Source organism: Antedon mediterranea, chromosome 5 (genome assembly GCF_964355755.1).
Source record: "Antedon mediterranea chromosome 5, ecAntMedi1.1, whole genome shotgun sequence".
Lineage (NCBI taxonomy): Eukaryota > Metazoa > Echinodermata > Crinoidea > Comatulida > Antedonidae > Antedon > Antedon mediterranea.
The window spans coordinates 31,251,663-31,272,292 of NC_092674.1; the positions used below are offsets into that span (position 1 = coordinate 31,251,663).

Consider the following 20,630-nt stretch of genomic DNA (forward strand, 5'->3'; position numbering starts at 1 on the left):
ATACAATCTATGCTTCAATATTTTAATGCATTATTGTATTTCAAGTGTGAATGGACATTATAGAAACCAAGCCTGCTAACGAACAAGTATTTCTACATCTATTCATAAAGCACTTAAGTCATTGCAATGAATTGTAATTATAAGTTCTGTAATAATTAACGTTCAGTGTATAATTGTATTTCAAGTGTGAACGGGCGTTATGAATTGGTTGTCGAACGACGCCTACTAACGAACAAGTATTCATTACAATACTTAGAACCAAATCATTTGTAATTAATATTAAGTAATATGTTATTCATTTAGTACTCACCGACACATTAATCATCTCTATTAAAACATTGAAGGTTTTAAAGAGGTTAATTATACAGTAATACAATATAATCAAGAAATTGCAATTCATTAACTATTATAGGCCTACACCAGTTCACATGCGACGTGTACTAAACGAATACAACTTTTAAAATCTTATTAAAATAATATAAATGTAACCATATCATATCGCCCAGAAGCTGATCGTGTCAGATCTATTTGTAACAATAGTGTATACATTAAAACACAGTAGGTCTAAATCATCTGCATGCAAATACGATACGAAAACAATTAAGTTATAGGCTAATAACGGGAAAAAATATAAAACAGTGTATTTAAAATAAATTAATAAAGTTAATAAAGAACAACTAACTTAGGGAATGAAATGTTTAAGTCTTTCTTACAATAAGAGGCCTACAATGTAATGAGGAAGAGAATATAGGAGGAATCGAAAAGTGTGTATTATACTGGTAAAACAATATTAAATATTGTGGTTGAGCAGAAGAACTTTGCCTATGTACACAACCTATTACGAAACTGTATACTTTTGAGCTGCTAAAGCAAACGCCCTTTTGATAGACACGATCCAATACATTGATGTTATTAATATCAAAAGAAATAAAATGAAAAGGATGCTTGAGAATTAGATATGTGATTTTGAATCCATTAAGCAATTTGATAATGTATTTTATAATGGGTGATTCCATTAGGTAAAATTACTTTGAATGCCATTAGTATAAATAACAGTAATCATTGTTGTTCCAATCCCGCAAATGGAGTTGGTTATTTTTCTCATTCTACAGTTTTTATAACGCGATTTTTCGGAAAGCGTCCAATCATACCCCGTTTACTAGTCGTAAATTGGGTCGCTTAATCGATTACATCACATCACTGTTGATATTGTAAACGAATATTTGTAATACTTGAATATATGTCTCAATATCATGTTAACTAATGCCACATTATGTAACAAGATGTTTACATAGAATCAATGTGTTCATATACACCCACGATACCATTAATACAAACATTACTAGAAAAGTGGATAGAATAGATGAGGGCGCTACTCATTAAATTTAACAACAGTCTTAATACCGTTTTATTGTTTTTACACGTAAATACCACTATATTTACAATAAGTATACAATGTTGAAATTTGTTTTAATCTGTACAACTGTTTGACATTAACATGTAGAATAGGTCACGTAAAAGGACGTAATCTGTGCTAGCTGTGCGGTTTGAATTGAAAGTGTCAGGTATCTGAAATTCATATTAATTTGTACAATCTTCGAATAAGTTGTTAATGTTATAGTCTACCTGAAACTAGTTTGACGGAACACACATTTGTTTTATTTGCCCTGATATTAGCTAATATTAGATATGCAAAAATCGGGCAAGTTGAAAGGATTAATATTAATTATTATTATTATTTAAATAAAGATAATGAAAAGCAATGAGTTAAATAAATAATGAGCTTTATACATATCTAGGACTATAAATGTATATACAGGTACGTAGGTTTATTTTAACATGCATTCAAAGTAAGTAATTTATATCTAAATAAATATACACGAACGTACCGGATGATAATCCATCCAGGTATATGACGATTAACAATTATTAACATGCATTTTCGTTGGTATAATAATAATACACCGTATGGAGAAGTTTTTACAACAAAATTATTGTTGTAAATATGATTAAAATGAAAATATAAACACATTTTAAACAATAGTGTAGAAATCGGGGGAAATTAAAAAACGAGGCTGAAATAATAGAAAAACATCTGGCTCTGCTGAGTCAATGAAATTAATTTTATATTGGTTTAAAATATCTAACTATAGGTCAGCGTATTGATATAAATTTAAATAGCAGATGTTATAAGGTTTGCAATATTACGATAACGTGACAAAAGTAGTATTCATAAAGTAGAATTATAGGTCTACTGTATATTGAGATATATCATTAATATTTCATTATTCGTGTCAATGATGACACAAGAAAGAAGAGACGTCGAGTTTGACGCACGCGTTGCAAATATGCGTATGCAAGTAATGATGTAATAAAAATGACGCGCTCATGGCATCGACGTAACGTGGTTTTCTCTTAAATGGAATATATTTATGCGTAAAGACAATAATAACTACTTTATAATTACATTTACATGAATTTATACAATTTGGCAACAATCACATTGTCAAGGACATGAGACACATTCGACGTTCTTTAAATATTTTGATACCAATTTTTGTGTTATAATCAACATCAAGCAATCTATCACAACTCAGCATTTTAAAATAATGAAACGACGCAATTCATTATTTGCTAATGTTATATTATACCTTTGTTTGGTTTGGCGCTATGAATAATGTATTATTGCAATTGACTAACTGCAGTCTTTAGAAGGCAGACAATCATATCAACCATTTAAGTAATTGTTTGTAAATAACACTAAACGTCTGGAAATTATAATCGATAGGAGACAGAATAATACATTTATTTTGAATTATAACTCTATCTGTATTATTAGTAAAAACACGTCATTTTCATGTCCGCAAAAAAAAAAACCCACCCACTATATTTCATAATGAACTTAGTATTACCTCGTAGATTGCAGGCGTTATGCCATGAATATAACACGATAACTGACGCGTTAAGACGTGCACAAACGTCGCGCGCGCGTAAACTTTGTTATTTCTTGTGTTACGGACGCTTTTGAGATCCTGTTTCATGAATGGTCAACATTTAATTGTATTAAACATAGGTCTACTAACAATTTGAATTGTATTTTCATTGAACAATTAAAGTTATATTATATATTATATCCATTTTATTATTTTACACCCGAGACATCGTAAACCTAATGGAAAACACAAAGAATGTACCCAATGTTATCTTCGTCCATTAAAGAAATCCCAAGTGTGACGAAACGGCCTTGTTGCCATGGGTTGAACATTTGACACACAAAAACGACGCTTATTTGGACCGGTAATAATCATTGAATATCATATTTTTAATCTTTTATCGCATTTTCTGCTTTTAATATTGAAGTTTATACCATTTTCAAGCTACGAGCACACTTGTTTCCGTTTCACGGAACGGAAGACGGTGCCGTGTTGTTGAACGATGTCTGTCGGAAGACGGTGCCGTGTTGTTGAACGATGTCTGTCGGAAGACGGTGCCGTGTTGTTGAACGATGTCTGTCGGAAGACGGTGCCGTGTTGTTGAACGATGTCTGTCGTTTTTTTGTTATTGAATTGAAAAATTACATTTCTTGGCGAAATCATATAGAAAGACGAAATGAGAGAAACGTTAAGCTTTTCGCAATCTGTTCGTTAGCATTTTATAGATGACTTTTTTTTTTCAATCATTGATTTACAATTGAACATTTCGAAGCCATCGTTCGGTACTGTTTATTGGTCTGCTTTTATCCCCTTATGTACCTATATTAAGATATACCGCACACATATCTAGGATGACTTCAATAGTGAATTATGTTATCTATTTGCAAAAGTAGTAGGCAACCTTTCCCAACGCGATGATCCAAGCTTGAAAACAAAGATTACATCGAAAATAGATTCCATAATCGAACGCAGAAACAGCAATAGGGAATTTAACATCTAATGGCTTATCACTTGTGATTATTTCTGTACGGAATTAAATAATTGCTCTTATTATTGTCGCTCCTGTTGTGAAAACCTTTTAGTCTCAAATGGCATTGAGCGAAAAACAAAAATCCTGCAATTTACTTAGTAACCGACACTATTTTACCCCCGACTGTTTTTAACATTCTGTCTGTAATATTGTTGATGTGAATATAGGCCATATTGATATTGATTGCGGAGGACTTGAAGGTTGTATCGGCCCCCTTCGTCCCCTGTGATTAGTATTTCGCGTTCGATTGAATATAGAGGCTTAAATTGTGTGCTGTGTTGGAATTAAATAACAAGATTTTGAAAGCATTTATATGACTGAAATGAATCGATGTAATTTAGATATTTTAGAAACGAAATACGCGTGCACACTTTTATAACTGTGATAAATATGAGGATACTAACTAAAATGCATCGATAGAGTGAAAGTAATGGAGGGATTTAAATGATTAAAATATTAACAGTAAGGTATGAAATATCAAACCGATGAATGGATATAAAAGTAGAAAAGGATTATGCCTATTTATATGGTTTAAAAAAAGTTGCCACAGTGACGAGGTATGATAAAAAATAATAATAAACAAAAAAACACAACAAAAATCAATTTAATATTTGAGATAAAAATGTAAAAGAAACATTTTACCATAAATATGAATTTATGTTGAGTTCGACGGTTTTGTTTATTCTAAACTGTTATCTTTATTGAAAAAATCGTAAGAAATGTGATGACGTCATTATTGTCATTAATGTATTGAGTGTTGTGGGTCAATTCTTTAAAACCAAGGTGATTGGTACAAATAAAAAAAAAATAATAATAAATCTAGACTGTTTACATTTAAATTATATCATTAAAAAAAGTCAAAACAACTTGATGTGTGCATAGTTCATATGTAAAGTTTGTGACATTGAATCTTAGTCATCCAAAAGCCAACACGTCCACTTTCCTAGGGGACATGAAGGCTTTACAACATACCTAACCCAAGCCTCGTAGGTCATTTATTTGATAGGCTAAGATGACATTCGAACATACCGAGGAAATGTGTTTGCTGGGGCCTGGAAGTTGGTAAACTCGACCTTGTTCAAGGTCGCAGTACGACGCCTAGCTTAGTTCAGGTACGTGGTGGGTTAGGCCAATATCATCTATTTTTGTTTTGTTATCATTTCGATTCAAATGCTCGTTTTAAATTCAAGAATGCACGATTTACCTTCTTAATGGTAATTTTTTGAAATATTTATCGATAACTCAATTTGTAATATTTGCATAATACAATGATATTTCTAATAACTTTCACTTTTGTCGGGTCGGTGGCCGTATAAGGAATGTTTCGACTATTTAAAAATGCATTTTCTTCGTGTTTTTTCAAGTGTTTATAACATGCGAGTAATTACATTAAAACATTTCGGCATTAGGTTTAAAGAAAATATATTGGTATCGCATTGATTAAAGTTAAAGTTAAAAGACAAAGTACAACGTACCACAATACACGTGTCACAAACTAAACTTATATTATGTAGTTTCAAATATCGATTCATTTTATTTTAATATAAATTTTAATTAAAGGTATGATAAACCCAATAAACATGGAGTATATTCACATCTGGATCTCTACACCAATAAAGGTATTAATTTAAAAATATGATTAAGAAGTACTTGAGTAGTAATATATTTTAAGTATTATTAAATAAAACTCCTAAATAATACAAACGTGTAAAAATCAACAGTTCAATGAAATGGTGTAATTGTAAGAGTTGCTATCGTATGTTATTATTTCTTTGTATGATACGCTTAATAACTGGCGTTTAGTAGTTAGATACATTTAATATACTAATATAAAACACATTCATTGTTATATCACATTATTTTAATGTTGCTACTTAATTAGTTTTGAACTATTGCATTCAAATGATATTACTCTACTAAATAAACTCAACAATATTATTGATTTATATTCGTCTAAATGTGTGTTCTCTTGTTTTTATCTCTTACCTGTGTGTATATATCAGCACGTACTTACATTAAGTTCTTTTACTAAATAATTTAATAAGAATTTAACACAGTTTGCTTCTTTATAACACAAAGAAAGTCTAGTATAGTCAATTTTTAGATCCTAATAATAATTATATGTCTATTCTACAATTTCTTTTTTTTTACATCTGGGCCAATCTTTTAATATTGTATGTTTGCATAACATGTGTTAATATATTTTGCAGTAAACATTTGCTAGTTTAAACCTATAGTTTTGGGCTTAATTCAAAATACCAAACCATCACATTTACAAACGTTATAGGCCTAGCCTAAAAGAAACTTTAATTCAAAAAGGGACTGAGAAGTAAACATTTGAACTTCCATGGCGAGTAATTTCTCAGCGTAAACTTTTATCCACAATATTTAAAATACCGGATGGATATTGCCCTGCTCTATGATCATAATGTTTAGTTTGATTTTCTCAAGAAAGTCGTTTTACAGAATATTTCCTGCCTTTTGAGTTGTAAAGTGTAATAAAAAACAAGACAACAGATATGTGCGAAGTCTTTCGATCCGTTCACAAACTTTGCCTACCAACTTTGAGGCATCCAGTTAACCCCATCACTCCGAAAATTCCTTCACTCCACACGCAATAACTGAGCTAAACCGAACAGTATGTTTGCAATAACACGGGGGCCTAGAGGTCCTACAAGTTATATGACTTCAATTAAGTAACATTAATCAACTTATTTCACTCCCAAGTTTTTAGCAATGTTTTTAAATTGTAAAGACAATGACGAATCGACATTTTTATTAGGGTGTAACAAGTTAATTAGGTGAATAAATTAAATGTCTTAAAAATGTCATTATTTTAAAAACATTGGTTATTTACAAGTCGTAATTTATACAACGAACTTACACCCACTCCTCCTACCCATCACGCACCTTTCCTTTCCGTTCCTTTCAACTAGATTGTGTATTGTACCTACAAGGCCTATACATTAATCATGTTAAAAAATGTATTCTAGTTTCTAATTTTATACATATAAACTTTATTTTTTCAGTTTATACAGCACAACTCGTTCAATCAACATTAATTTTTTTTTCTTCATGATATGAATAACAAAATATGAGATTAAATAACAACAAAAATAATGTTTACATTTTCCATTTGTGAGAATAAAATTATTATTCTATTAGTTACAGTATAAAAAAGTAAAAAAAATCATGTAAAATTCTCTTGCTGGTAAACCTTTCGATTAAAAATAGAAAGATAACGGTAATCAAATTAAATACATGAAGTAGACTTTAGTGGTATTACCAAAGATTTAAACGTTGTAATTCACGTATTTCATAAAATAACATTTGATGGAAATGTATCACGTATGATACGCTGAAATGGACTTTTCAAGGTAACAGAACCATTATGTTATTTCACAATATATTTATTTAGAACAATTCATTACGTGAAATCACGAATAATATTATTTAAACATGATCTGGCTGTTATATGGCACAATTAAATCACGTTCAGGATTTGCGTTGAAGGTTTGTTACGAATGCAAAACGTGGTAAAACGAAACATTACTAAAAGTAAAAGACAAAACCTCAGTTGGAATTGAATGTTATTGATGGAAATGTCTCAATATGTGTCGCAGAAAATTATGCACATAATTATAGCTAAATAAGAGCCTAAGGACCTACATTGAATAAGTTCGGTTGAACTTTTATTTTCCAGATAAGATCGTTGTTATTCATTTCAAAGATATTTTTGACCGAATTTGAAGGCATAGGTTGAAAGAGTTTAGTACTGGGCACACATCGCCATTACATTCGTTCAGTTATGTTAAAACAGATTGTATTGATAACGCACGTACACAAATGATCTGAAATGTTATTGAACGGTTGTCTCATTTTCACACGTTTGTATAAATGATGTTAGCCACTCGACTTATTTTAGGTATGAAGGTATGTGGTTCCAAAGAAATTTCATTTAGTCAATTATTACTGTAATTCAAAAGAACGTTACTTCAAATTGCACAAAGATATTTTAGATTAGTTGCACAAACGGTGAAATCGACAGGCCTGAAAGAAAATAACGTATGTGAAGTTGTCTGATTGACTCTCTGCATGGTGGATAGAAATCAATCACAAAAACCATTTCATCTCGGTGTATTTCTGCTTTTTCATTTGGCTTAGGAGCAAATGTCACGAATTCCCGGTGCTTGTCGGCGCCGAATCGAACGCCGGGCTAGGCCTAGCTCTCAGATGGATGCAGAGTGAAGTCATTTTAAAGTCACACGAAGGTTGATGGGGCCAGGCCTTAGCAAGTCAAACCATCATATTGCTTTATTTGTTTTTAGACAGGTGCAGAACTTTGGAGTGAAAAGATAACTCGATAAATCAACAAGTGACGAAGTCTTCAATACAATCACCACATGAATCCGTGGGATAAAGACTCGGTCTGTCCAGATGCCAAAGACAACTTCAGAATGTTAATTACAGAATAAATGCATACACGCTTTGAGCAGCACTAAGCATGTTCTTAACTCAGATCTAAGTTATTTACAACAAAATTAAACTTAATGTCCAATAACTTAATGATTTTCAAAATACAGGAGGGGGTACCTGATAACGAGCATATGGAACGCAGCTAACTGATGACTTTTAAATTAAATTTCGTTCTGACAGAATTGACATACCGATATTTTGGTTGGTGGTTCTAATTTGATAATATCCCCCCTCCCTCCCTCCCTCCCTCGTAAGAAATATTTTGCTAGGTGACATACAGTAGAAATCTAAGATAAAGAACTTGTGTATGCATTCTAATCTCAATAATAGATGGCCGATCCTATTAACATAATAAGAAAGTTCAAACAAACACATTCAGTGAACAAAGCAACCCCATAGCGAACACAACATTATTACAGTAATATACTGGTATTGTATAGAAGAAAAGAAAGGTTTGAGTAAACTAATAAAACATATTTAAAACCAGTTCTTCTAAAAAAATTAAATTCTATTTTTAACAAGTTAATTTAATGCTTACTTTCCGAAATAAAAGTATGGTGTATCAGTAATGCATCAATCTTTTGTTTTTGGTTAAAACATTTCAAAATATGATATCTTCAATCCTTTGCATAATGCATCAATACAATTATAACATGGTTCCATAGGATCAGGGGTCAAAGTTGAAGGGGAAAAGGCATGCTTTTAGAAAGTAGCAAACAGTAAAAAGTGTGAGAGTAATTTATAAATTGAATATAAAAAGTGACTATTTACATAAAACTAAATAAAAGATTAGGGGCCTAGAAATGTTTATAAATAATGTTTGTAAATAATCATATTTTAAAAAACATAGTTAAACTATTCGTTATTACTGTTACATCAGAAACGATGTTACATCATAAATGATTCTATAACAGGGCAGAAATACTTTGTAAGACAAACATTGTGTTCAACCAAAGTCTGAAGCTCTGTCTACAATATCAAACTAGTTTGACAAAAAAGGTGTGCCCAAATATGGTAGTGATCTAACCAAATATGGTAGTGACAGTGGACACATACATTTTTTGTCACATAAACTTTGATACGGTAGTGTCGACAGTGCAGAATTATCTATGACAATGTGCAGTGGCCTTTCTTCTGCGTTTAATACATTAATGTTTCTATCCTTAAAAACATTAATGTATTAGTTCAGATGTATGTAATACATGAATGTTTCTGTTTTTCAGAATGTTGTAGTCAGTTATGTTTTTCCTGTTTTAGAAACTTGTTTAACTTTAATTGAACCTGTTTTGTTTGTTCAGGCGCTGAGGTAATGACGTAAGCCCAGAGGCGATCTGTGGTTTGATACCTCAACAATGTTATTTTAACGAATTTAGCTACCGTACAGGATATGATATTCGTAATTAAAGAAGTTTGACCGAAATATAGATATTAACATTTAACAGTTTTTAGTTTTGATAATGTAAATGTATATTTGATTAAAGGAGAATACATCGACAGAACAATGAAATGTAAACAACAGTCTAGCCTACCCTTCCATTTATAATTTGATGTTTATTTGGGCCTACACAGTTTCTCGTAAATAATTGTTTTGTTAACTGTTTGCAGTCAAATTGTTTTTTCTCTTCGTTATGTTATTGCAAAGCGTTCACCGTATGCAAACGACGTTTTTTGTTTATATCTATAACAATACCGATACAGATTTAATGACGAAGAGAGAATTGTAATAATAATTTATATGTATAACAAATAATTTAAGATTTAAAAAAAAAAAAAAAAATATGTATGTAGATGTTTTGTATTGCATGGCCTGCTACCGTCATACTTCCTATACCGTTCCCTATTAGACACGTTATCAATAGAATACTTGTATTACATGGCCTGCTACCGTCATACTTCCTATACCGTTCCCTATTCGACACGTTATCAATAGAATACTTTCATAACACGAGTTCTATTATTTTCCCAAACCTGAGATTGTTAGCATATTAAGATATAAATATATACAGGTGATAAGAAAACAATACTAACAGCAACATGCTCGGCAAACTTGTGCACGGCAAATAATATACAGTCAGTAAAAAGAAAAAAGGGAGAGGGGCGGTACAGAACCGATCTCTTGTTTTTAAACACATCAATAATTAATAATATCTGGTACTAATAAGATGCTAATAGAATACATGACCATCATACACAAACAATGGCATCTAATTTATCATGGTCAATTCATTTTTTTTTCTCTTTCGTGGGAGCAACGCACTTCAATTTTACTTGGTCAATTACAAAACTTAGGCCTACAGAAAGTGAAAATATTCCCAACAATAAGAATATGAATACAGGATATAATCAGTAATCTGCAACCTTTGTTTTGTTTTCATTATGAAATGATAAACATTTAATCGTTTGTCTCAGTTGTTGAGATGTTCTAATCCGTTTAATCCAAATAATATATCGGTAATGTTAAATTGAAATGAAATTATTAAAGTATAGTACCAGTATTTTGTTTATAATAATACTAATATAATAGTAATCATTGATATATTCCATGCATGCTATATATAATTATTATTTTAGATACATTGTGTTTTAATCAGCTATTGTCCTATAGAATGTTACAATACTCATACCAGTAGATGAATTAATGTATAATGTTTGTGACAGGATTACATAGGGAGTTAATTCGTTTGTACAATATACATTCCCTACAATATATTAAAAATACATACAAACAAAAATAATATTAACACATTCGATAGTAGCCTAAGAATTGATAAAACATATAAAAGTATGTGTGGAAGAAACCCAGGTAAACTTTACGGCTAGGCTCCCACAATTTTTTCCCTACACAAATGTAGGTATGAACTTAAATTTAGAATTAATATTCCTCTTGTTCAAACTGTCCATCACTACACGCACCCCGTTCTGCAAGTACTTCGTTAGTTTTGATCCAATTCACATTTCGCCTTATCTTCAGTCTATCACACACACCTACATCGTTCCTGCTGTAGCAACACTTTATCTTTGCCAGATCAAACTGGGATGATATTGTTGAAAACTAAATCAAATTCGTAAAGTTTTGTTTCGATGTTTTTAATTTACATCTGACCAATAGAAAGTATTAGGTAAATATAAAATATTGAAAACAAATAAGGGTAACTCCCGTAAACCAAACAAAAAATACTTTCTTTTTAATTTGTCTTTGGTTTATAAAAAATGGCTTAAAACAAAGTAAGTTTGGTACTCAACTCAAATAAATAGCTTGTGACGCTCTGAGCATGCGCAGTACTATCAACATGTCAATATTGCGGCTGATGTTACGGTAAGAAATAACATTACAATATTATTAGTGATCTTAAATATCATTGTTATACATTTTGGTTTTCGAAAATCATCGTTTCGAAAATTATCCGCAAATAAATAATAACGGTTACTTACATTACATACAGCAATCTTGCATTTCTCCTATTTTAAGAAAATCTTTACCTAGCCCCTTATTATTAATTGATGCCCTGGTTACCATGGTGACAACCCCAGATAACACAGGGTCACTATAAATTCGTTAACCTAGTCTCTCAGTTAATATTATTATTATTAATTGATAATCACCCACTTCCTGTCATTGATTGTGTTTAATTTTAATAAACATAAAACAGACGATACCTAAATCCTAATATAACGTATAAATTAATATCCTATTAAATGTGCGTATTAAAAAAACGTAAACTTTACCACTCTCTGGAAAATGATTAACAACCCCGCGCATCAACCATTCCTCCAACGATACCATGCCAACGTCCCCGAAATTAATATCATATTAGAAAAGTTAACGTTTTATTTTTTACTGTTATTGGCCTTTTCCAGAAAACAATGAGGTTCCACTAATCTAGTTAGAAAGTTGTTTCTGTATAAATATATATATATATTGATGTTTAAAATTATATTTACGATCAATAATTAATAAAATAAAGGCACTGACATTATAGGTTAATTTGGTGGTGTATTGTTTTTAAAAACAACGAACATTATTTTTTAATTGAATTGATTGAAAATGAAATTATTCAGATAAGTTCATTTTAAATTAACAAGTATAGATAAAGCTAAATAGATATAAAATAGAATGATAGCAAGAATAGTTTAACACTTTCTGTGTGTTTCAATTATTTTTGGTGGAAACCGTGAGAAAAATAAAACTGTCTTTTAGTATATTTGCCAAATTTAATTCTAATACATTATATGGAATGGACATCTAAGTGAATAAAAACACAATAAAACTAATGGATTCGATGCTGAAAGCAATTGTAGTAATTGTCGAATTTCAAAGTATCTTCTTTGGATTGACTGTGAATGACGTAATCGTAAAACAAAATCATTGATTGGCTAATTAATTACATTATCGATATCTCAACATAAAACAAAATCACATTCGATTGTTTAAAAGGGAAACATTCGCTAACACCGTAATTTGAAAATAAACTTAGAGGAAATTGAACGGGATTGTCATACGTGTTGTTGTACAGTTCAGGTCCGGATGCCTAACAGAAAAAGAAAACGCTTGAATTTGACATCTTGTACAAATAACGATTTGCGTGTAGGGACCCCTAAACATTGTCCACAGTAGTGATATCTCAAATGGCAGATTTGAGTTGGCCTATCCGCTTCCGAATCTTATCATACATACAGTGTCGCAGGTGTCGACAGACATTATGACTACACGAAACAAACTAACAACATTAACAAACCTTTCATGTTTGTATCAAGAGAGGGCGCTAACAAACAGTGTTTTAATGCTCTTTTTTATTACAAATAAAGAAATAAAAGACATGATGCTAATTGCTATCATATTAAAAAACAAATAAACGCCGTTTCTGGTGCTTTTCTTTTTAAATATACCAATTAAAAAAGGTTTACCCCGTTTGTGGAAAAGAAAAACAAAGGATAACCATTTATCTGTAAATATCTTATGCTATCAAATATAAACACAAATGAGGAGCTGGCCTTTTTATAAAGCCGACTTAATTGCTTAATTGAAAAATCATTATCAAAAGAAAATATCGACGAAGGAACATCGCTTAAAGGAATTCGATGTACGAACAATTTTGTTAATTCAAATAATGTTGTTATAGTTCGCCTTTCTTATCACTGGTAACACAACTTGATGTTCGTTACAACAAAAAAAAATTCTTCTCTTTCTTAGCGGTTTTGGTAAGTTTCAATTAAGTAGTTTAGTTTTTGTTACCGTATGTTGTTTTAATTGTAAAGTTTAAATTGTAAAGTTTTACAATTTTAACGAAACATTCGTTACTTAAGGAAGAAACCAGTTTATATTGTACCGGTTGCATCGTTTATATTTAAATTCATAAACGTGTTAAACTTTACACCTAAATCCGAATAAAACATCTGGTAACCCACGAGAATTTCAGCAAAGGTACGGCATCATGACACAACAAGAGTCATAACACAGATTTAAAGAAACTATTCTGTCAGAATTAATCAATAAACAGTAATTAACATTATCCGCATCATCTGACGCTAGGTAACAGCCCGAAGGTGTCAGTAAATGCTCAACATACAAATTGTAGGCTCTAGAGAGAGACAAACTCGATACACGATAAACATAATGTTAAGACGATTGCAAAACAAAACATTGGTTCATTTTATTCTGGCTTCCCTTTCCTGAACGAATCTTTGCCGATAAGCCAGGCAACGGAAACACTAATAGTAAGCTAGATTAAAAAGTCACCGTGATCGAACACCTTAGTTCCTGTATTGAGCTAAACACAGGTTCATGAAATCAAACACATTTCTATACCTGAACTACATAAATGGCCAGGCAGCAGCAGACGTTTATCTTTGTCGGCACGATGGGGTAAATAATGTATAGTTCTCAGGCTTTGGATTAAGCCCCGCCTCATGCCAAACTATCTAAACAGCCTATGATGACTTTACTGTAACAAATTAAAGGAATGCAAAAAAACTTTACTTTTCCCACGAATGAAAAGTCTTTAGACAATTTGAATTTAAACTACAAATCTCTTGAAAATTAGCCCTAAGCGAATAAACATCGAAGTAGTTAGTTATAAAGGAAATTAATTAACACAGAACAAAGCGAGAGCAGCTAAATTTAATATTGAAACTATTAAAATATTACAATTTTATTACAGTACAGGTATGGTATAATTTTGTTTTCTCATGTCTTATGGTAGTTGTCGACGTTTATTTTGTTCCTGATCATGTTAACTTTATCTCTTCATCACAGTAGGTTGTTTACGTTTTTTAGTATATCACGTTAATTAATATCATACCCATCTATTAGTTTATATTAAGGCTACTAAATAGCGTCTTCGTGTCATGAATACAATTCCACTTTCTGTAATCCCGGACTACTCCAAGTTTCAGTTTTGAATTACTGATTGGAAAACAAAAACATTTTTCTTTTTATAAAGGCTTTTAATATATCTTATCATTTAGAAATATTGTAGGCATGATTATACAAACCAGGCCAGAAATTACAAAATCATGGAGTATGCTTTTTTTTCTTACAATTTTAAAATTAAAAGTTGATACATATTTACATAAATCAGTTGGTTTGACAGCTCTTAATCTAACCACAAATAAAGATGAATGAGTATCTGTTTAAATTCAAATCAAACAAATTTGACATTTTCGTTTACAAGGATTTATACAATGAATAATAAATGTTTACTATTAGGAATGAGATTTGAGAGGTATAAAGGAGATAGAGATCAAGGAAAATAGATTTCGGTACTCTGAGCCTAAGCGATCGGCTTAAAATATTTCTACAAATCAGGGAGAAAGAAAGTTCAACGTTTCGATCGGAAAGTATATTTGAAATGACATTTACTTGTTTAGGTAACGTAACCCGATAATGGTCGATAATCCTAATCATGTTAGTATAGTACATACACCTGCTCAATGCTGAGTTATTTATGTTTAATCAAACTGGCCGCATTTCAAGTTAGTTGTGATTTAATTTGCTAATTTTATGTTTAAAAAACAATCCGAAGATTACTCTATTTAATAATAAAAAGTTATTTTCATCATCTTAAATCATACGTTTAAAATGACATAAGTTAGGCCTTGGGTAATTCGTTCTTTCCTTGTATTTGTAAGCCATTCAGAGCGGTCAATATCAATCTGAAGACCCTGTTGCATCTTATACCTTCGTAACCAGGCTTCAATGACATCGGATCAAAATCCTTTATATATCCTCTTACTCTCTGCACTTTTCTTGCAACAGGCTCTGTTGTGTTTATGGGTATATTTTTTCAAAATTTAATTATCTATGTAAATTTACTACTTATCTGATAGAAATATCATTTTTCAGACTCAGACAGTTCGAAATTACACGCGGAACCAAATCAAATAAATAAAATTAGGTCGGAGTTTAATGGTTTTAAAACTTTTGCGGACGGGGTGAGCCGGGTTGAAGCCCACAGCGGGCTGTCTCTGATTGACCCCGAGACCAGGCCCTACGTTTGGCGGAGCGTTGACTCCATAAATTCTATAAGACGTTTTCATTTCTTTATGGCTGACCCTGCAAACTTGGGTACTAAAATTGTCAACTTTCAACCTAATTATTAAAGTTGGCATTTTTTAAAAGAACATTTTGTCAGCGTATCATCTGTCAATGGTTTGCCATATTAACACCCACAATTTACCGCATCATATTATTTGTGTAACTTATAGGCTAGTTACGAGATTTTGATCCCCTTCGTAATAAGGGTGAATTTCGGTATAAATTTGAATATAAAATCAATAATTTAATTTAAATGGTTAAGAGTGTAATTTTACTTTTCCCTGGTTATAAATGTATGATGATATAAAGAGAGTTTATTAATTTTGTTTAGCTTTAGGACATCACTTTTTGCAAGTTCTTTGAGTCCCTTTCATTTTGTATCTTGTCTTTTATCATAAATGTGATAAATAAACTTGAATTTATTATTTTATTTATTAACTTCTTACTAAAATGCACATGAGGCCTACAGAAAAATAGACAAAACACACATTAGTAAAATAATTGAATTGGATTTTTAGGTATATCCTTATACTTATTTCTCAAAACGTTCGTATACAATTGTGTGCCGGGTGTGATCTAAATGATAAACCAGTGTACATGTATGCCTATTAAGTTGTTACTTAATTATGGAGCATTATGTAAGGTACATAATATATCAGTTCCGATATGTACATATTTAGATGAATGCTAATAGTGTGCGTTACCGGTATTGAAATAATAACCACTTGAAACAATACACTACCGGTAAATCTAAAATAAATTAAATTTAAACCAAATACGATTACTTATAGAAATAAAATATTGATAACCAGATTCTTATTCGATTAGGAAGTAGCCTATTTATTAAATTATTCTTTTCGTCCAAAAGTCAATCGAAATAATACATTAATTAACCTGTTGAAGGCATAAATTGTTGAAGGCATAAATTTCGTTCAAGAATGTTTTCTGTTTGAAATAAACTAAAATAATTTACAATTGAATTAATTACGGTCGTAATCACATTTGACAAATTTCTAAAGATTAAAATAAATACGAAGTTAACAAATTGATGTCAGTCTGGTGACACTGTTGTAAGATTTAAAAAGAAATCATAGGTTTTTGACCCGTGTCTTTTGCTAAGCAGCGACCACATTTACCCCATTGTAATAAATTGAAATGTCAAAAAATGTATATTGTAGCGAAGCGGAAACGAAATAGTAATGCATTCCGTATGCAAACGGCATACCGGTTACGGCTAGTGGCCAATGCAATATCAGTCCGGTCAAATCCAACTTATTCGAGACATTAATCACATTATAAAGTTGCTTAGAGAAATAATTCTGGCATGAATTCGCACTTGTTATTTTGCAATTTAATTGTATCGCTAAATCACTGTTTAGCCTTGGAACTATTGTCGGAGCGATGTCCGAAAAAAATAATGTAATTAAAGAATTTGAGAAAAATAACATATAGTCATGCGCAATAGCTTCGGATAATACGCTTGCTTTCTTTGTAATCATAAAAATGTACGCTTTTTCAAATAACATTCAATATAAAAAATAGTAATAACCGTTATAAATTATCTTTATTAAAGCAATACAAGGAAATGTAATTACACTGAGACAAACAAAATGTACTAGTTTTAATGATTTATTGTTATATTTTAAACTTTGGAAGTTAGAAAAAAAAATCTTTAAAAACTTCTGGGCATTCGTTGAGTTTTCAAAGTTTTTGTAACTTCATTTTTGTGGGTCTATTTATATTTATAATCGATTCAATTAATAAGACGTAATAATTACAAATTCTGGTCCTACTTTGATTGAATTAATTAATATAATACCAATTTTTAAAATATTTTGTTAAAGTAATCTGGAGTCTTGGTTTCCAGAGATTTCATTTCATCATTTTCTTGATTTATACATACTATTATTTCATTTATGATTTGATGAATAATAAAAGTTAAGATTACATTAAATGAGTTTTTATGCTCAAACACGAGAATGCTAACGAATGCAATACTTTTATTTATGATTAATCTCGAATCAGTTATTTTTATGTGAAATGTTAAGACATAGATTTCCCGTGGGAGCAAGTGCGGTCGGGGTCAGTAGGTCTACGTATATGGATGGCTAACAGGGATAACCAAATAATTGAGAATTTATAAATTAAAAAAATATGTAGAATGCCAGGGTGTTTTTGTAACTGCAGTCCAGGGTATAGTTTGAATAATTGTTTTTTTATTTGTTCAAATGAACAAATTTATTATGTGCAATATAGGCCTATGCAATGTTGGAATTGGCCGCCTTTGAAGTATACCACAAATTAAATGAAAGTCGCGCTAGATACATGCGACCAGCTAATGTACTTAACTTCCGAACTTAAACATTAATAACATTATTTATAAATGATATTTTATTGATGTTTAATGATATAAAATAATCCCAATAATGAAACGGGTGGTGAAGTCCATCGATTTTTTAATTTATATTAAATAGGATATTAACATCCGGGATATATGACGAATACCAACGTATCAACAAAAACTATAAATTTAAATTCACAAATATATTTAGTTTCTTTTGTCAGAGTAAATATTACTGAAATAAATAAAGAATAATCATTTTATTTTTCAGATAAAATGAGGTTAAGAGTAGGGGATGAGCAGACTATGATATAACTGAAGGAGCGGGCGTGTAAGAAGACGAGGAAATCTGTAAAAAATAATCCGTCAAGTACTGACGCATTTTTAAAATAATCCGTCAATTACTGACGCATTTTTAAAATAATCCGTCAATTACTGACGCATTATTTAAAATAATCCGTCAATTACTGACGCATTTTTTAAATAATTCGTCAATTACTGACGCATTTTTAACGAAACTGATGGATATAAAACATCATAAAGTTTTCAAGTACAAGAACAAATTTGTGTTTTTAAGCATTAAATTATTGACTGACAGTAGTGAATGTTTATTGTAACCACTCAATTTAATATTATCTCAATCAGAAAAAAGGGAAGACGAGAATTAAATCATCTCCCATTTTTAGAAGCTTTCGTTTCATTTAGTTACAGGAGGTCAGTTTTGGCTAGCCTGTAACTTGGATATGACTGTGTCTGTTGGTTGATACTTAACGCGGGTTCTGTGCTGTGTCGAACACAGTATTTATTGGCGCATCGGACGCCTAACGTGTCATGCAGATGACAACATGTGTTGACAGCAGAGACGTGTCTCCACAATGATTCAGTGTAACGTGTGCAAACATCATAGAGTCGACGCGTGCGCCGTGTCATAGTCCAAACAACATAGAGTAGACGCGCGCCCCATGGTTCAAACAACATAGAGTGGACGCGTGCGTCATAGTTCAAACAACATAGAGTGGACGCGTGCACCATAGTTCAAACAACATAGAGTCGACGCGCGCGCCATAGTTCACACAACCATGGAGTAAAGAATAAGACTCCATGACACAACATAGAGTGGACGCGTGCGCCGTGTCATAGTCCAAACAACATGAGTCGACGCATCATCAGTGCTACGCTCGCGTGAATTATGTCTCTCCGAAGAAGTGTATTGAAATAGTATAATTATTGGATGTCGATTGAGAGAATAGCTACAGGTATCAAACTGATGTTGATATTTTTCCAGAAGGATGATACTGCTGACGAATTTGAAGATATGATGGCGATGGTTACGATGATGTCGATGCATGCTCAGTATATGAACAATGAATACATTAAACACTTAAAAACCCAAAATGCTTCCGGTAATGAAGGAAATGCATTACTCGTAATATTAATCGGTTTATGGAAATGAAATAAATATGTTATGTATTGTTATAATTAACCGTAATCACGACTGCGAAATGTGTCATAATTGTTATTATTAGCCGTCTGGTCACTAATATTAATATCGCGTTAGGAATAGTATTTGATAACAAAGAACAATAAACGAGGCAGTGTTAGTACTTATTAAAAAATTAGGATTACTAATTCTAAAACATACGTTAGTGGAAAAAAAAACATAGAAGTTTGTTTTAAAATATGCATTGCTCCGACACAATAAACTAAGCGGCCAACAACAGTGCTTCGGCTAAAAACTTAATGAGATGGAATTTGTATATTGTTAAAGAACCGACGGTGTAATATATATCGGAACTAAACGAGTTAATCAAATAACAATGCATTTTAAATATTATTTGTATTCTAAAATACAGTAATTATCTGTTTATTCATAGCTAATCCATGTGATTAATTAACAAGTGAAATATTTCAGTTTTAACATATTTAAGTACGTAAGGGTGGTCACGTCTTGTTTCTATGTAATTTGACGTTTTCTGGGTTTAGATGTATAGGCAGATAGAAAAAAATGAAATTGAAAGATTTAAGATGTTTTTAGTTTGATGGGTAAGGAGGCTCAACTTAGCTTAACACCTGTAATTATGCTAATTAGCTGAATTTGCTGCAATAAGAAACATGGCAACAAAGTTTGAATCCCGCGGTGTATCTAAAGATGGCGCTATAAACTGTTACAAATTATAAAATAATAATCCAAATAGGCTATATGTTATAAATAAAAAGACGAAAGCCTAAAAATGAAATCTATCACCTAGGTAATTAAATTGATTTGTCTATCGGTTAGTCAGTTGAAAACCAAACTTTATCAGAAAAAGTCAGTGG

The 20,630-nt window shown here is 31.2% G+C and overlaps 1 long non-coding RNA gene across 1 annotated transcript; it reads left to right on the forward strand.

Annotated features, from left to right (window-relative positions):
- The first annotated feature begins 4,894 nt into the window (after window positions 1-4,894).
- On the forward strand, window positions 4,895-19,083 carry LOC140048497 (uncharacterized). The gene is made up of 3 exons (XR_011845078.1): window positions 4,895-5,075; window positions 5,524-5,582; window positions 18,586-19,083. It is a non-coding gene; the product is annotated as an uncharacterized lncRNA (long non-coding RNA).
- Window positions 19,084-20,630: the final 1,547 nt, after the last annotated feature.